Below are 13,922 nucleotides of genomic sequence, written 5' to 3'. Positions count from 1 at the left end.
TGGCACTGGCTGAAGAAAGAGCCAGACCTAAACAGCCGAGCAGAAGAGACGATAAGTGGAGGCAGCTGATGACAGCTAACTCCAAGGAGCAGCAATACCACTAGAAACCACAAGAGGGAGCCCAAGAGCAGAACTCACAAAAGTGCCACTTACAACCACCGGAGGGAGCCCAAGAGCGGAATTCACAACAAGGAGGCCATACTAGCTAAAAAGAAAGAATAGGACAGAGTACTATGCGGTCAGTATTAAAACACTGTTAGGACTGGCGGAACGCACCAAGTATAAGGTGTAATGGTATTAGGTGCGTTCGCCGTCCGAGGTCCACCGTGCAGGTGAAAGACCCTGCGGCTAGTAAGATGGACTATATGGCGGTACTAAGTATACACACATGGGTTAACTTCACCCTGCGTGAAGGAAGCGATCCTGTTGCGTCACAAGACCGCAGTACCGCACATAAAGCGCGAGCAAGAAGTCAGCGGACTCAACCCCTACACAGGATTGAAGTCCGATTAGACACTTGCTGGCACAACACCGCAACTGGGTGTGTCAGAGATATATAAATAATAATATAAAGGCACAAGAGTGCGTGCGGTGCCGCACTGACGGATGCCACTAAATACCCAGGCTTGGGTCAGGAAAGCGCAGAGCAAGCGCACGGCGCCGTACTGGCGGACACAGCAACTGGTAGCTGAAATGTGTGTTTCGTGCTGTTGGATAAGTCGGGCGCTAGATAGCAAACATACACCTTCTGCGAACAGACATTCAATAGGGAGGGTTATTTAAAGAGCGACTTTCACTCACAACACACACACATATTTACAAGACAATACTAGCGCATGGCCGTGCGGCCATGCGAGGCTTAAATAGCTGCAGCATGTTTAGGACCTTCCAAAGAAGGACCAATGGAGTGCTGCAGCACCTGAGCATGTGACCCTGGATCTCCACTGAGAGATCTCGCCCTGGGCATGCTCAGAGTGCAAAGCAGGATTTAGTCCTAGCAGCTACAAGGACTTTAGCTGCAGTATCTGATCATGTGACCCTCGATCTCCACTGAGAGATCTTACTCTGGGCATGCTCAGAATGTAAAAAGCAGGACTTAGCCCCAGAAACGTCCGCTCGCCGCTGCCCAGCACTGACTTCAATGGGAGAAGCAGGAAACGCAGCAGTAACTCTAAGCACAGAGTCAGACTGAGCGAGACGCTGGGATCGACGTTTCTGCTGAGCAAGCTCCACTGCGGCAGGAGAAGAATGGGAGACCGCAGCGGAGATGGCCCGAGATTCCCCCTGTGCAGAGGCAGGAACTCTACCCCTAACATTACCCTCCCTCCTAGGGCCCCCCTCCTTGGGCCTTGCTACGTTCGAAGGCAGCAATGAGCTGCGGAGCCCGAATGTGCCCAGGACCTGTCCTCAGTGCCATAACCCTTCCAATCCACCAAATAGAATTTTTTACCACGTACCACCTTGTAACCCAAAATAGCGTTCACCTCGTAATCATCCGTAGACTCAGAAAACCGGGACATGTAAACGGGCTTAAGGAGGGACACATGAAAGGTGTCGGTGATACCAAGGCGTGGAGGAAGGGCCAGACGGTAGACGACAGGATTAACCTGTTCGAGGACCTTGAAGGGACCCAAGTAGCGAGGTGTAAACTTAGTGGACTCTACATGCAGCCTGATGTTACGGGCGGAGAGCCACACTAAATCGCCAGGAGCAAAGGTCGGGGCAGGGCGCCGATGTGCATCGGCGGAGGACCTCATTCTCTCCTTTGAGGCCCGAATGGCATCCTGAGTGCGGTCCCAAATGTCCCGTGCCTCCACTGCCCAGTCTGCCACCCTGGAGTCAGCAGAGGACACGGGCATAGGCACAGGAACCCGCGGATGCTGGCCGTAATTAAGGAGGAAAGGTGTCTGACCAGTGGAGTCGGCTACAGCGTTATTAAGGGTGAACTCTGCCCATGGTAATAAAGATGCCCAGTCATCCTGCCTGGCAGAAACAAAATGTCGTAGATATGTGACCAGAGTCTGATTGGCCCTCTCTACCAACCCATTCGTCTCGGGATGATATGCGGAAGAGAGATTTAACTCAATGCTGAGAAGACGACAAAGCTCTCTCCAGAACCGAGACGCAAACTGGGGACCCCGGTCACTGACAATTTTGTCTGGCATGCCGTGTAGGCGGAAGATGTGTCTTATGAACAACGCTGCCAAGGCCCGTGCAGAAGGTAACCGTGGGAGCGGCACCAAATGCACCATTTTCGAGAAATGATTGGTAATAACCCAAATGACGGTACAGCCGCGAGACTTTGGCAAACCCACTACAAAGTCCATCCCGACCATCTCCCATGGCCTGTCTGCCACCGGCAAGGGATAGAGTAACACAGACGGCCGTTGTCGAGGAGACTTATTTTTGGCGCATGAGACACACGCCAGAACGTAATCTCTGACATCTCGGAGCATATGCGGCCACCAGTACGTCCTCGCCAGCAGCTCAGATGTCCTGTTTGTCCCAAAGTGTCCACCCACCCTGGAGGAATGAGCCCAAGAGAGAACCTCCGGTCGCAAAATTATGGGCACAAAAGTCTTGCCCGGAGGCACAGACTCAAGCGACACCGGAGCCACGGTTCTCAAGCTCTCAGAAGGAACAATAAGCCGAGGCTCTCCTTCCTCCTCCTCAGATGACACAACAGAGCGAGAAAGGGCATCAGCTCGAATGTTCTTCTCCCCAGCGACATAATGGAGGGTGAAGTGGAATCGGGAGAAGAATAAGGACCATCTGGCCTGGCGAGAATTTAGCCGCTGGGCTGTTTGCAAATATAGCAAATTTTTGTGGTCTGTGAAAACTTGAAAGGGAAAACGAGCCCCCTCCAAGAGATGTCTTCACTCTGAGAAAGCCAATTTCATCGCTAGCAACTCCCTGTCCCCGATGGAATAATTCCTCTCCGCTGGTGTGAAGGTCTTGGAGAAGAAGAAGCACGGATGCTTCCGACCTTGAGCATTCTTTTGGAAGAGGACTGCTCCAGCACCAACGGAAGAGGCATCCACCTCCATTATAAACGGCTTATCGACATCGGGACGATGTAGGATGGGAGCGCTAGCAAAATGAGACTTATTAAAAGAAAAGGCCCTGGAGACCTCTTCAGACCACACTTTGGGATTTGCTCCCTTCTTGGTGAGGGCTACCAAGGGAGCTACCAGAGTTGAGAAGTGGGGAATGAACTGGAGGTAATAATTAATGAACCCCATAAAGCGCTGCACCGCCTTAAGAGAATGGGGCTCTTGCCAGTCCATCACAGCCTGTAGTTTGGCAGGATCCATAGCCAATCCCTGGGCGGAGATGATATAGCCCAGGAACGGTAAAGACTCCTGCTCAAACATACACTTCTCCAACTTTGCATAAAGAGAGTTTGCCCGTAGGAGGTCGAAGACTCTGCCAACATCTCTCCGGTGGGAGTCAATATCTGGAGAAAAGATGAGAATATCATCCAGATAGACTACGACCGAGGTGGAAAGCATATCCCGGAAGATGTCGTTGACAAAGTCTTGGAAAACGGCTGGGGCATTACAGAGCCCGAAGGGCATCACCAGATACTCATAGTGCCCATCTCTGGTGTTAAACGCCGTTTTCCATTCGTCCCCCTCACGGATGCGAATCAGGTTGTAAGCACCCCGCAGATCTAGTTTGGTAAACACCCTTGCTCCCCGAAGCCTATCGAAAAGCTCAGATATCAAGGGCAAAGGATACTTGTTCTTAACGGTGATAGCATTAAGACCCCTATAGTCTATGCATGGACGTAGTTCCCCATTCTTCTTCTGCACGAAAAAGAACCCTGCACCAGCAGGTGACACTGACTTCCTGATGAACCCTCTTGCCAGATTCTCTTGAATGTACTGAGACATTGCCTCCATCTCCGGGAGAGATAATGGATAGACTCGACCCCGGGGAGGCTCAGCACCAGGCAAGAGATCAATACGACAGTCATAGGGGCGATGGGGCGGAAGGGTCTCCGCCGCCTTTTTGGAGAACACATCTGCATACGACCAATATTGCTTGGGGAGAGAGGATAGATCTACGGGTATCTCTGTAGTAGCAACCTGAAAGCACTCTCGGTGACACCTACCCCCACATGATTCACCCCATCCCAGAATTCTGCCTGAGGACCACTCGATGTGAGGAGAGTGGTACCGTAACCAAGGTATCCCCAACAGGACCTCATCAATCCCCTCAGGAATGATGAGCAGAGATATAATCTCCTGATGGGATGGTGACATGGACAGAGTAAAAGGGATGGTCTGATGTGTTATCTGTGCGGGCAGTGTCGACCCATTCACCACTCGTACCATTACTGGTTGAGGTAGCATAACCAGGGGTATTGCGTGACGTTGGGCGAAGGCAGAAGACATAAAATTGCCCTCCGCCCCAGAATCCACGCAGAGGTCTACTGTGTGGGAGGATGAGCCTAATGTTATTGTCCCCTTAAAGGATAATTTGGAGGCAAACGTCGCCGTGTCTAGTGCACCTCCACCTACTACCACTAGACGCTGACGTTTCCTCGACCGCTGGAGACATCTGGTGGCAAGATGTCCTGACTGTTGGCAAACATGACAAACCTGGAGTGCACGAGCGGTCCGGGACTTAGATTCCGCTCGTGACACTACCATAGTGTCACTACCATAGGCTCATGGGACTCAGGAGTCTGGACTGGAGATTCCAAAGGTTTGGCGAAGGTGGGAGCCAGCCAAAACCTCTGCCTACACTGGGCTCGCTCTAACCTCCGCTCGTGAAAACGGAGGTCAATACGAGTGGATACTGTTATTAATTCCTCCAGTGTGGCGGGAATCTCCCTAGTGGCCAGGGCGTCCTTAACGTGGTCAGCCAGCCCCCTCCAAAATATAGGAATAAGGGCCTTATCCGACCACTCCAGCTCAGATGCTAGCGTGCGGAAGTGGATGGCAAACTGGCTGACCAAGGATGAGCCCTGAGTCAATGCCAACAGTTGGAGCGCCGTATCATGGGTGACATGAGGTCCTAAAAAGACCTGTTTCAGAGTGCTCAGGAATAACGGAGCACTCTGCACCACATGATCGCCACGCTCCCACAGCGGCGTAGCCCACTGCAACGCCCTGTCCGACAATAAAGATACGATAAAGCCCACCTTAGCCCGCTCTGTAGGGAAATGAGAGGCCAGAAGCTCGAGATGTATTGAGCACTGACTCACGAAACCCCTACAGGACTTACTGTCACCAGAAAATTTCTCTGGTAGCGGGAGACGAGATAGCGTCGGTACAGGGGCGGCAGTGGACAAGGTAGCTGCAGCCACACTTGCAGCCTGAACAGCGACAGCAGTAACATCCACAGCTGAGGTTGAACGCTCAAGAGCCGCCAACCTTCCCTCCAGCTGCTGGATGTACCGCTGTGAACACTGATAGTCCGTCATTACTAGCCAGACCTTGGCGCTAGTATTATGTTAGGACTGGTGGAACGCACCAAGTATAAGGTGTAATGGTATTAGGTGCGTTCGCCGTCCGAGGTCCACCGTGCAGGTGAAAGACCCTGCTGCTAGTAAGACGGACTATATGGCGGTACTAAGTATACACACATGGGTTAACTTCACCCTGCGTGAAGGAAGCGATCCTGTTGCGTCACAGGACCGCAGTACCGCACATAAAGCGCGAGCAAGAAGTCAGCGGACTCAACCCCTACACAGGATTGAAGTCTGATTAGACACTTGCTGGCACAACACCGCAACTGGGTGTGTCAGAGATATATAAATAATAATATAAAGGCACAAGAGTGCGTGCAGTGCCGCACTGACGGATGCCACTAAATACCCAAGCTTGGGTCAGGAAAGCGCAGAGCAAGCGCACGGCGCCGTACTGGCGGACACAGCAACTGGTAGCTGAAATGTGTGTTTCGTGCTGTTGGATAAGTCGGGCGCTAGATAGCAAACATACACCTTCCGCGAACAGACATTCAATAGGGAGGGTTATTTAAAGAGCGACTTTCACTCACAACACACACACATATTTACAAGACAATACTAGCGCATGGCCGTGCGGCCATGCGAAGCTTAAATAGCTGCAGCATGTTTAGGACCTTCCAAAGAAGGACCAATGGAGTGCTGCAGCACCTGAGCATGTGACCCTGGATCTCCACTGAGAGATCTCGCCCTGGGCATGCTCACAGTGCAAAGCAGGATTTAGTCCTAGCAGCTACAAGGACCTTAGCTGCAGTATATGATCATGTGACCCTCGATCTCCACTGAGAGATCTTACTCTGGGCATGCTCAGAATGTAAAAAGCAGGACTTAGCCCCAGAAACGTCCGCTCGCCGCTGCCCAGCACTGACTTCAATGGGAGAAGCAGGAAACGCAGCAGTAACTCTAAGCACAGAGTCAGACTGAGCGAGACGCTGGGATCGACGTCTCTGCTGAGCAAGCTCCACTGCGGCAGGAGAAGAATGGGAGACCGCAGCGGAGATGGCCCGAGATTCCCCCTGTGCAGAGGCAGGAACTCGACCCCTAACAAACACTAGAAAATATCCACCACAGAAAATACAAATCCCCACATCTGACTAAAGACATGGAGGGTATATCTGCATCTCCAGAGACACAGCTTAGCTGCAAAAAATCCTTCACAGACAAAACTGGACAAGACAAAACATGAAAATGCACAGAACTATAAGGTCCACAGCAGGTGGACAGCAAAAACAAAGCCAGAACTTATCTTTGTTGAAAAGAACAGCAGAGCAGGAGAGACCAGGTATGGATGTGAATCCTCCAAAAACAATGGACAACTGGCACTGACTAAAGGATAAAGCAGGACTTAAATAGCCCAGCCCAAATTGCAAAAAATGGATACACCTGATAAATGCTGCGATCCAACTACCGCAGCACTACCACTCATAACCACCGGAGGGAGCCCAAGAGCAGAATTCACAACAGTACCCCCCCCTTGAGGAGGGGTCACCGAACCCTCACCAGAGCCCCCAGGCCGATCAGGACGAGCCAAATGAAAGGCACGAACCAAATCGTCAGCATGAACATCGGAGGCAACAACCCAAGAATTATCCTCCTGGCCATAACCCTTCCATTTGACCAGATACTGAAGCTTCCACCTTGAAAAACGAGAATCAAAAATCTTCTCAACCACATACTCCAACAATCAATCAACACCGGGGCTGGAGGATCAACAGAGGGAACAACGGGCACCACATACTTCCGCAACAAAGATCGATGGAACACATTATGGATGGAAAAAGAGGCTGGAAGGGCCAAACGAAAAGACACTGGATTGATAATCTCAGAAATCCTATAAGGACCAATAAACCAAGGCTTAAACTTAGGGGAAGAAACCTTCATAGGAACATGACGGGAAGACAACCAGACCAAATCCCCAACCCGAAGCCGGGAACCAACACACCGACGACGGTTAGCAAAACACTGAGCCTCCTCCTGAGACAACACCAAATTGTCCACCACATGAGCCCAAATCCGCTGCAGCCTGTCAACCACAGAATCCACACCAGGACAATCAGAAGGCTCAACCTGCCCTGAAGAAAAACGAGGATGAAAACCAAAATTACAAAAAAAAGGCGAAACCAAAGTAGCAGAACTAGCCCGATTATTAAGGGCAAACTCGGCCAATGGCAAGAAAGCCACCCAATCATCCTGATCAGCAGACACAAAGCATCTCAAATAAGTTTCCAAATTCTGATTAGATCGCTCGGTCTGGCCATATGTCTGAGGATGAAATGCGGAAGAAAAAGACAAATCAATGCCCAGCCTAGCACAAAAGGCCCGCCAAAACCTAGAAACAAACTGGGAACCTCTATCGGACACAATATTCTCCGGAATGCCATGCAAACGAACCACATGCTGAAAAAACAACGGAACCAAATCAGAAGAGGAAGGCAATTTAGGCAAAGGTACCAAATGAACCATCTTAGAAAACCAGTCACAAACCACCCAGATAACCAACATCCTCTGGGAAACCGGAAGATCTGAAATAAAATCCATAGAAATATGCGTCCAAGGTCTCTCAGGGACCGGCAAAGGCAGAAGCAACCCACTAGCGCGGGAACAGCAAGGCTTAGCCCGCGCACAAATCCCACAGGACTGCACAAAAGAACGCACATCCCGCGACAAAGAAGGCCACCAAAAGGACCTACCAACCAAATCTCTGGTACCAAAAATCCCAGGATGGCCAGCCAACACAGAACAATGAACCTCAGAAATCACTTTACTAGTCCATCTATCAGGAACAAAAAGTTTCCCCACTGGACAGCGGTCAAGTTTATTAGCCTGAAATTCCTGAAGAACCCGTCGTAAATCAGGGGAGATGGCAGAAAGAATCACCCCTTCCTTCAGAATGCTGACCGGCTCAAGAACCCCAGGGGAATCAGGAAAAAAACTCCTAGAGAGGGCATCCGCCTTAACATTCTTGGTACCAGGAAGGTACGAGACCACAAAATCAAAACGGGAGAAAAACAGGGATCATCGAGCCTGTCTAGGATTCAGTCGTTTGGCAGACTCGAGGTAAATCAGATTCTTATGATCGGTCAGGACCACAATACGGTGCTTGGCCCCCTCAAGCCAATGACACCACTCCTCAAATGCCCATTTTATAGCCAACAACTCCCGATTGCCGACATCATAATTGCGTTCTGCAGGCGAAAACTTCCGAGAAAAGAAGGCACACGGTTTCATCAAGGAACCATCAGAATTCCTCTGAGACAAAACGGCCCCTGCCCCAATCTCAGACGCGTCAACCTCAACCTGAAATGGAAGAGAAACATCCGGCTGACGCAACACAGGGGCAGAAGTAAATCGGCGTTTAAGCTCCTGAAAGGCAGAAACAGCCGCGGAGGACCAATTCGTCACATCAGCGCCTTTCTTCGTCAAATCGGTCAGAGGTTTAACCACACTGGAGAAGTTGGCAATGAAACGATGATAAAAATTAGCAAAGCCCAAGAATTTCTGAAGGCTCTTCACAGATGTGGGCTGAATCCAATCATGAATGGCCTGAACCTTAACCGGATCCATTTCTATAGATGAGGGAGAAAAAATGAAGCCCAAAAAAGAAACCTTCTGCACTCCAAAGAGGCACTTCGACCCCTTCACAAATAAAGCATTATCACGGAGGATCTGAAATACCATCCTGACCTGTTTCACATGAGACTCCCAATCATTGGAAAAAATCAAAATATCATCCAAATATACAACCATGAATTTATCAAGATAACTCCGAAAGATATCATGCATGAAGGATTGGAACACAGATGGGGCATTAGAGAGTCCGAATGGCATCACAAGGTATTCAAAATGGCCTTCGGGCGTATTAAATGCAGTTTTCCATTCGTCACCATGTTTAATACGAATAAGATTATATGCCCCTCGAAGGTCAATCTTAGTAAACCAGCTAGCCCCCTTAATCCTAGCAAACAAATCAGTAAGCAAAGGCAAAGGGTATTGAAATTTGACCGTGATCTTATTCAAGAGGCGATAATCAATACACGGTCTCAAGGAGCCATCCTTCTTGGCAACAAAAAAAAAACCTGCTCCCAATGGTGAAGAAGATGGCCGAATATGCCCCTTCTCCAAAGACTCCTTAATATAGCTCCGCATGGCGGCATGTTCTGGCACAGACAGGTTAAAAAGTCGACCCTTAGGGAACTTACAACCTGGAATCAAGTCAATAGCACAATCATAGTCCCTATGTGGTGGAAGGGAACTGGATTTAGGCTCATCGAATACATCCTGGAAATCTGACAAAAACTCAGGAATTTCAGAAGAGGGGGAAGAGGAAATCGACATCAAAGGAACGTGACCATGAACCCCCTGACAACCCCAACTAGTCACAGACATAGATTTCCAATCTAACACCGGATTATGTAGCTGCAACCATGGAAAACCCAGCACAACATCATCATGCAAATTATACAACACCAGAAAATGACAATCTTCCTGATGGGCTGGCGCCATGCACATGGTCAGCTGTGTCCAAAACTGAGGTTTATTTTTAGCCAACGGTGTAGCATCAATCCCCCTTAAAGGAATAGGGTTCTGCAAAGGCTGCAAGGGGAAACCACAACGTCTGGCAAATTCTAAGTCCATTATGTTCAGAGCGGTGCCTGAATCCACAAATGCCATGACAGAAAATGACGATAATGAGCAGATCAAGGTCACAGATAACAGAAATTTAGGTTGTACAGTACTGATGGTAACAGAACTAGCGATTCTCTTTGTACGCTTAGGGCAATCAGAAATAACATGAGCAGAATCGCCGCAATAAAAACACAACCTATTCTGACGCTTAAATCCTTGTCGTTCAGCTCTAGACAAAATCCTATCACACTGCATAGGCTCAGGGCTCCACTCGGAGGACAACGCCACAGTGTGCACAATTCTGCGCTCCCGCAAGCGCCGGTCGGTCTGAATGGCCAGAGACATAGAATCACTCAGACCGGAAGGCGTGGGAAACCCCACCATAACATCTTTAACGGATTCAGAAAGACCCTTTCTGAAAATTGCCGCCAAAGCATCATTATTCCATTTAGTCAACACCGACCATTTTCTGAATTTCTGACAATACAATTCTGCCGCTTCTTGACCCTGAGACAGGGCCAACAAGATCTTCTCAGCTTGATCCACAGAATTAGGCTCATCATACAATAACCCCAATGCTTGAAAGAAAGAATCAACATTAAGCAAAGCAGGATTGCCAGATTCCAGGGAAAATGCCCAATCATGTGGGTCACCACGCAGCAGGGATATGATGATTTTAACTTGCTGAATGGGATCACCAGAGGACCGGGGTCTCAATGCAAAAAACAGTTTACAGTAATTTTTGAAACTCAAAAATTTGGATCTGTCACCAAAAAATAAATCAGGAGTGGGAATCTTAGGTTCTAAGGCAGGAGTCTGAATAATAAAATCTGAAATACCCTGTACTCTAGCAGCAAGTTGGTCCACACGAGAAACCAACTCCTGAACCTCCATGCCAGCGCCTAACTCCTGAGCCACCCAGAGATTAAGAGGGAGGAAAAGACAAAACAGGCTAAGGAAAAAAAAATGGCTCAAAACCTTTCCTCCCTTCTTCTGAGATGCAATTAACTCATTGTGGGCCAGTTGTACTGTTATGATCTGGTGGCCTAGGAGCAGCATGAGACGTACTCTGGAGAAGGTGGTACCTGTACTGACCGCAAACCCTGAACTTAGCAGTGCAACTAGAAGTAGCCGTGGGGGGTACCTAACACTCCCTAGACCCCTCGACACAGCCTAAGAACTAACTTCCCCTAAAGACAGAAACAAGAAAACTATCTTGCCTCAGAGAAAATCCCCAAAGGATAGACAGCCCCCTACAAATATTGACTGTGAGAGGAGAGGGAAATAACATACGCAGACATGAAATCAGGATTTAGCATAGAAGGCCATACTAGCTAAAAAGAAAGAATAGAACAGAGTACTATGCGGTCAGTATTAAAACACTAGAAAATATCCAGCACAGAAAATACAAATCACCACATCTGACTAAAGACATGGAGGGTATATCTGCATCTCCAGAGACACAGCTTGGCTGCAAAAAATCCTTCACAGACAAAGCTGGACAAGACAAAACATGAAAATGCACAGAACTATGAGGTCCACAGCAGGTGGACAGCAAAAACAAAGCCAGAACTTATCTTTGTTGAAAAGAACAGCAGAACAGGAGAGACCAGGTATGGATGTGAATCCTCCAAAAACAATGGACAACTGGCTCTGACTAAAGGATAAAGCAGGACTTAAATAGCCCAGCCCAAATTGCAAAAAATGGATACACCTGATAAATGCTGTGATCCAACTACTGCAGCACTACCACTCATAACCACCGGAGGGAGCCCAAGAGCAGAATTCACAACAGGAATTCAAGAGGCTGTGTATGGCGTATACAGTGTGTGTGTGTGGTGCGGGTGGCATATACAGTGTGTGTGGTGCATACGACATATACAATGTGTGTTTGTGTGTGTGGTGCATACAGTGTATACAGTGTGTGTGTGTGTGGTGTAACAGTGTTCTGCTGGTGGTACAGCAGTTTCCATATTGAGACACCCATCACTTGAGTGTTCCGATATGGAGGTTGGTGAACTTCCACCTCTTGGAATTCTCAGATACGGACACATCTGGACGGAACAGGATGTGAAGACATTACAAGGTAAGTATATATTAAGATGTCTATACCCATTGTTTGGCGGGGCCTATTGACTAAGCTGGTTGAATGAGTTCATTTTAAGGGCTCCATGCATGGGATTTTGGATTAATTGCTTTTTCAACGGTAAGGATGGGTTTCTTTGATATGATATTAAATTAACTCCATAAATTGTTAATATTGTGTGTAAGAGCTCAATGCAAAGAACTTGGATTGTGCTCCAGATTAGCTTTTTTGGGATCCTACAATGGACTCTTTAGATGAGCTCCTTGATTATGTTCTTATGTTGGCCCATTTGGCTAAGTTCCTTAGTAAAAATCTGAACCGAGCCTCTTAATGGTTTGTTTGGGCTGATGCATAGAAGCTTTTACAAATAAAGACTTATCCAGGCATTGACTAGACAGTATTTTATCTGTATTAGTATGATTATACAGTTACCTTCATTAACACCTCCTTCACACGTCCTAGTGATTCCTGTACAGGAAACACCAGTACTGGTGAGATCCGTGATCCGTGTCCGTATGTGACATCCGTATGATGTCCGTTTATCTGTTTGCTGTCAGTGTGTCACATCTGTCTGCTATCCGTGATAAAAGCAGTACAGTTTGTGCTGATATAGCAAATAGATCAATGGCTGCACTCAACTGTACTAAAGCAAGGAAATGTGTGATACATGAAATGTGAATAGCATAATGGCTTGTGAAATCTATGAAAAAACACATGAGATGCTTAGCACAAGATTTGGCCAAAAAATGTGAGCCCATCCACCAAACGTCAAGGTAATCTCAGATTGGATGTGTCCCTGATCTGACTGCCTAGTGTGAACACTTATCTCTGGCTAATAACATGGTAAAGCCTGCATTTATAGGAAGGTCGGAACCAACTGTGTTTGGATGTAATTAAAATGACAGCATGGTGAAGGGCGGGGCGTTCAAGTCAGAAAAAATAGTACATAGTAAATATAGGAAAACTGACTGAACAGCACTCTAGTCTGAACTAGTGCATAACCAAAAAAGACTATACTGTAGCACTCTGGAATTTGGTTCCATTTCTTTTTCATATTTTCATTCTTTTCATTCATCCAAAATCCCATACATATATCATGAGTTCACTGCATGGGGTAGGCATAGTAAGGATGGAATAAAACAAACTCAAGGGCTTAACTATATGGGATACAGAAGTTCGAAAAACATTTGGGTGAACACAAAAGTGGTAGCACTATTGTAAATGACAAGTGACTTGGAGAGCTCAGTTATAGTTTTTGCATTAGGGATGAGACATTTCTGGTTACACCTGTTAGTTGACTAGTTTACAATGTAACAAACAACAAAAAGCCTACACACAATGCAAGCATACTTTAATAGACTTTTTGTGCTCAAATTATTATAAAATATTGGAGATAATACATAATAATCAAGATAGATACTATTTACTTGTCATTTTGTTGTAGTCTGTTGAGATGACAAATGCAAAATATTCTATGTATTAGTGCATGCTGTCTGGACTATAAACAGAAAGCAGCACAAAAATGTAAAAAGACTCAATTGCTTGAATTGTTTTGACTAACAGGAATCAAAAAAGTCATGAACGTTTACATTTGAATATTTTACAGTGGGTACAGAAAGTATACAGACCCCTTTAAATTTTTCACTCTTTGTTTCAATGCAGTCATTTGGTAAATTCAAAAAAGTTATTTTTTGTCTCATTAATGTATACTCTGTGCCCCATCTTGACTGAAAA

The sequence above is a fragment of the Ranitomeya imitator genome, chromosome 8 (genome assembly GCF_032444005.1).
Source record: "Ranitomeya imitator isolate aRanImi1 chromosome 8, aRanImi1.pri, whole genome shotgun sequence".
NCBI classification, from domain to species: domain Eukaryota; kingdom Metazoa; phylum Chordata; class Amphibia; order Anura; family Dendrobatidae; genus Ranitomeya; species Ranitomeya imitator.
This window is presented reverse-complemented; position numbering follows the sequence as displayed.